Below are 5,780 nucleotides of genomic sequence, written 5' to 3' on the forward strand. Positions count from 1 at the left end.
GGCGGAAACTCCCCGCCTCGCCCCTCCCCTCCCCTCCCCGCCGCGGCCACACGCGCACTCCGGGGCCAGTTCCGGGATCCCCGCCCGGCAGCGAGGGGATCCCCGCCCGGGTCAGTGGCACGGGGCCGCGGTCCCCCGGCCCGGAGAGGGAATCCCCGCCCCTGGGGGCCGGGAAACGGCCCGCGCATGGACGTCGTTTTCTAGGGAACCGGAGGACAGCCTGGACATTGAGCCGGCCCGGGGTAGGAGCGAGCATGAGCGGGTTGAGTGTCCGGGAAGGAGCGTGCTCCCGAGAGACGCGGGGCCAGGGACCTGGACGATACCCAGGGGCCTCGGGAACGGGGCGGCTAGGCCTCGGAGTGGGCGCCGCGAGCCGTGCGCTGTCACCGCCTCTTCTTGGTGACTAACTCCGGGGCCCGGGGAACTCGGCGTCTCCGCCCCCGGGAGACGGGTGAGGAAGAAGTCGGGGCTGGGAGGGGGAAGAGGAGGGGGAGGGAGCCAGGCCCTGGGCGCCCCAGTTTTCACTTTCGCACAGCCCCGGGGCCGCCCGGAGCGTCAGGGGAGGGAGGAGGGTAGGACAAGTTCAACGGCAGCCGCCGCCGGCCTCTCTGGCCCCCCGCGCATGTGGCTGCCTGACATGTGCCACTCGCTATTGTTTTGATAAGAATCCGGAGCTGCTGCCTGTGTAGCTTCATCCCCTACGTTTTCAGTCCTTCTCCTGGTTCATTTATCCCAAGAGATCCCCGTATCTTGTTACACCAAACAGCGAAGTGCTTTAGAGATCTTTGTTTAAACACAGAATCACCAATGAATTGATCAATCACGAAAACAGCCTAATTCTCCCTTTGCTTATGCTCTATCCTCTCCGCTCAGAAGGAATCCTTTGTGGCTTAGAAACCAAGGGTTACAGCAACCAAATAGATTGTGTGTTAAGACGCACCTTTTCTGAGTAGGGGGCTTGATCCAGGGAGGACTTGAGTCAGATTGCACCTGTCTGAGGAATGATTGCCTGGTGAAGTTAGAAAAGGCATTTCCTTTGAGCCTTTTTCTTCAGCTCCACAGAAAGAATTACACATAAATATGTTAGATCTAGAGAAGTTTTTCAGCAGACAGTACTTTTTAATAGGAGTGCACATCTTACTCTGCTCCTGTACAGACTTGTTTTGTTACTTGTAACTATTTTAAGTGAACTTGGATTAGGTAACTTGACAAGGATGATGCCTCATTTTTCAAAGTTTTAAGTTAAAATCCTTGGTAATAATTCCAATATTTTTTTAAAAATTGTACTTAAGAATGACAACAAAATAGGAAAGGGGCTTAGATTTCAAACTGTTCTCTCCTTTGATATAAGCGATCTTTAACTTTTTAAGAAGGTCTCACTTTATCAGGGAGACTGCACATGGATGTTATCTTTTTAAATCAAACACTTTTCATATACTTTGGTTCTTTTTTTAAAATACATTTTATTGATTTTTTACAGAGAGGAAGGGAGAGGGATAGAGAGTTAGAAACATCAATGAGAAACATCGATCAGCTGCCTCCTGCACACCCCCTACTGGGGATCTGCCCAGCAACCAAGGTACATGCCCTTGACTAGAATCGAACCTGGGACCCTTCAGTCCTCAGGCCCACGCTCTATCCACTGAGCCAAACCAGTTAGGGCTATACTTTGGTTCTTGATAATTTACTATTCATGGAGAAATTTGAAATACCAAAATAAAGGAAGAGACTTTTGTTATTCCAAATGTACTACTTTCCATTAATAAAGAACTGTGTCCTTTGTAGCCTTATGACATTAAATTTAAAAAAAACAACAACACTAGTTTTTTGTTGTTTCCTCTGTGCTGATATGTTTGGGTTTTGGGAAATTACAAGCAGATTAGGAGATGCAATTGGCTTGGGAGCAAAGATATTAAATCATTTACCCTGAACAAAGCAGAGCTACTGCTGTTCTTAGGTATTCATCTTCAGAACTTTGAATTGGCAAAACTGGAATAATTTAATTGTGTTAAATTTTGGATTACTTTATCTTTTTCTTAGATGATTACAAAGAAATCTTTTCAAAAATATATTCACAGTGGATGGTATATAGTAATGTGACCCTTGGCTGAAGAAACTATGAAGGAAACCTCTGTTTCACTCATTCATTAAATCACCAATTGGTTTATGTGAATTTGTTTGAAGATTCCTTAAGTGCATTCTCTTGAATTTATTTTATATTTGCCCAGTATGCTCACCTATTTGCTCAGGTTTTGGATTTCTTGAATATAACTTTCTCTGTTTCAATCAGTCTCAAAGAGATCTTCTATACTGTCCCACCTTGTTCGTTCCTCAACACAATGCAAAATAACTTTTTCCTCTAACTCTGGTTAGTAGAGGTTGCTAGTGACTTTTTGATTGCCAAATAGTTTTCTGTCTTTATCTTACTTGATATTATAGTCTAACACTTCCCCCTTTGACCTTCTAGGCAGCTGTGGCCAACCCCTTCATTTTATCTAGTGTGATGCCTATTATTGTACTGTAATGTAATGTATTTGTTGCCTCACATTTTCTCTTTACCTAGTCCCTGAATTCTTTGAGAAAGAGACTATGACCAGGATAGATATTTAATGGTTATACAATGCAAACTGCTTTATGTTGTTTATTTGAACTACATATTCTCTAACTAATTGCTAATCCTTGTTTGACTTGCTTTCTATAAGTAAAGAAGACTTGTTAAAAATAGCACATTGTCTTGGCCGGTTGCTCAGTGGTTAGAGCATTAGTCCGAGGGCTAAAGGGTCTTGGGTTCGATTCATGTACCTCAGTTGCAGGCTCAATCCCCAATTGGGGCACATGCAGGAGGCAGCTAATTGATGTGTCACTCTCACATTGATGTTCTCCCTCTCTGTCTCTCCTCCTCCCTTCCACTCTCTCTCAAAATCAATGGAAAAAATATCCTCGGTAAGGATGAACCAAAAAAAAAGCACATTAACCATAGGTAAATGCATAAGCTAAAGTGCAAAAGAATGAAATTGAACTACTGTTTTGCAATATACAGAAAAATTAACTCAAATTGGATTAAAGACTTGAACATAAGAACTGAAGCCATAAAACTAGAAGAAAACATAGTTGGTAAGTTCCTTGACATCAGTCTTAAGGATAATTTTTTAAATCTGACATCAAAAGCACAAATAACAAAAGGAAAAATAAAAAGTGGAACTACATCAAACTAAAAAGCTTCTGCACAGCAAAGGTAACCATCAACAAAATGAAAAGGCAACCTACTGAATGGGAGAAAGTATTTGCAAGTCATATATCTGATAGCAGTTAATATCCAAAATATATAAAGAACTCATACAACTCAATAGCAAAAAACCATACAACCTGATTTAAAAATGGGCATAAGATCTGAATAGATACTTTTGCAAAGAAGACAAACCAGTGAGCAACAAGTAATGAAGAGGTGCTCTACATCATAAATAATCAGGGAAATGCAAATCAGAACCTTAATGATTATCACCTAACACCTGTTAGAATACCTATTATCAAAAAGACTAGAATAACAACTGTTGTTGAGGATGTAGAGAAAAGGGAGCCCTTGTGCACTCTTGGGGAGAATGTCAGTTGGTGCAGCCAATATGGAAAACAGTATCATATGGCCCAGCAATTCCATTTCTGAGTATTTATGCAAAGAAAATGAAAACATTAATTTGAAAAAATAAGCTTCCCCATGTCCATTGAAGTATTTACAATAACCTGGATATGCAAAAAACCTAACTGTCCATTGATGATTTACTGGGATAGCTTTTCTCACCAGATGGTCTTTCATCCTCAGAAGGCTAATCTGGGCTTCTTCACTTGCTGGTCTCAGGGTTCCAAGAGAGTGAGAGCAGAAGTCTCTCAATGTCATCTCTTTTTGTGTTGGTGAAGTCAATATCAAGGCCAGCCCAGATTTAAGGGTTGGTAAAATAGACTCTACCTCTTATAAAAGGAATGTCTGAGTCATATTTCTAAGGAGCCCACACACCTTCAACCCTCTTTACAAACAGTGTAAGCAGTTGATAGGATTTTATGCTTAGGTCATCCTGATTAGATTTTGGGATATTTCCTGATAGTTCTTCTTCCTATGCCCCTTCCCAGGGCCAAACTTTCTCTTCAAAGATTTTCAAGTCTTGTGTTCCTCTGACGGTGTTCCTCTATTATACTAGTTACTAGAGGCCGGGTGCAGGAAATTCGTGCACAGGTGCAGTCCCTAGGCCTGGCTGGCAATCAAAGCGGGAGTGTCCTCTGGGCCCTGGGCAGCACCTGGGCTCCCTTGCACCCCCCTCCGCCTGAGTCATCAGGCTCCCACCTGGCTCCCTCAGTGTCTGGGAGCCGGGCGGCAACCCCGCCCCCGCCACCGCCATTGGTCGCCATCTGTGGGGCGATCGGGCCCCGCTCACACTCGCCTTGACCTGGTGGTGCCCGCTCACCTTCTCCACCATCCCGCCACAGTCCTGCTCTTATTGGGGCCAGCAGCACCTCCACTGCCACCCACTGCTGCATTGCCAATGCCCACCATGTCCCACACTGCCTCCTGGTGGTCAGCGCATGTCATAGTGAGCGGTTGAACTCCCAGTCGAACTCCTGGTTGAGGGGGCAATTTGCATATTAGGCTTTTATTATATAGGACTAGGGGCCTAGTGCACGAATTCGTGCACCTTGAAAGGAACTGTGGGCCGCGAGGCTGCAGTGGGCACAGGGGTGGGTCTTGGCCCATCCTCTGCACCCCAGCCCGGGCCCTCCTGCCATGGCCCCCAGTCCCTTATCTGCTAGCAGCCCCACTCCTGCCGCCGCTGCTCCCATGCACTAACGGCACCTGCCCCACTCACACTCGCTGACGGCGCAGAGCGATTGGGGCTGGCGCTGTCAGCAGGTGCAAGCAGTGGCTGCTGCCCTGATTGCCCCTCAGGAGCAGGGGGAGGTGGAGAAGCCCTTGGGTGATCGGGGCTGGCAGCTGCTTCTCACACCTGCTGATGGCGCCAAGCCATCAGGATTGGCACCGGCAGCGGGTGCAAATAGTGGCTCCGGTGGCAGCTGCGGGTGCGAGTGGTGCCGTCTCTGGCAGCGGGTGCAAGAGGCAGCTGTTGGCCCCGATCACCCCTCAGGAGCAAGGGGAGGTGGAGAAGCCCAAGGCAGAAGGTGCAAGCACCCAGCAGGACCATGGCACCTGGGAGCAAAGAATTTTCAGTAACCACCAAAGGCTCGCCCCGATGACAGTGACCGGCGCCCCGCCTTAGTCTGGAGCCCCCTCACCTGCTCCACCATCCCACCACGGCCAATGCCCACCATGTTCTGCACGTGCCCCCTGCTGGTCAGCGCACATCATAGCAACTGGTTGTTCGGTTGTTCCACTGTTGGGTCTATTTGCATATTAGTGTTTTATAGAGAGAGAGATTTTCCTATGTATTCTTCTGGGACCTCTCAGCAAATACAGTACCTGAACAATAAGAAATTGACAGTCATAGGCCCTTTGGTAACAATAAAACCAGGGTCCAAGGCGCAAGCACACATGCTCTTTGTCCTAGATGCCAGAACTCTTAAGCTCCGCCAAGCCCAGAAGGAAAACTTTCAGAAAGGGACCCTCTGTGGAAAAATCTCTGCTTCTAGCATTTGAACTCTAAGGCAACTGCCAGGAGCCATTGGCTGATTTAAAAATCTAGGCAAGGTTATTGCCTGTGGAGAGAGGGTGACAATGTAAGGAAGGAGTGAGTGTAAACTCTACGGCAACTGAAAACTCCAAGTTATGTAGAGCAGCA

The 5,780-nt window shown here is 46.8% G+C and overlaps 1 protein-coding gene across 1 annotated transcript in view; it reads left to right on the forward strand.

Annotated features, from left to right (window-relative positions):
* The window catches only part of BAZ1A (bromodomain adjacent to zinc finger domain 1A), a 103,248-nt gene that overhangs the window by 1,542 nt on the left and 95,926 nt on the right, over positions 1–5,780 (forward strand). The gene's annotated exons all lie outside the window — the stretch shown is intronic.

The sequence above is a fragment of the Myotis lucifugus genome, unplaced genomic scaffold (genome assembly GCF_000147115.1).
Source record: "Myotis lucifugus unplaced genomic scaffold, Myoluc2.0 scaffold_22, whole genome shotgun sequence".
Taxonomy (NCBI): domain Eukaryota; kingdom Metazoa; phylum Chordata; class Mammalia; order Chiroptera; family Vespertilionidae; genus Myotis; species Myotis lucifugus.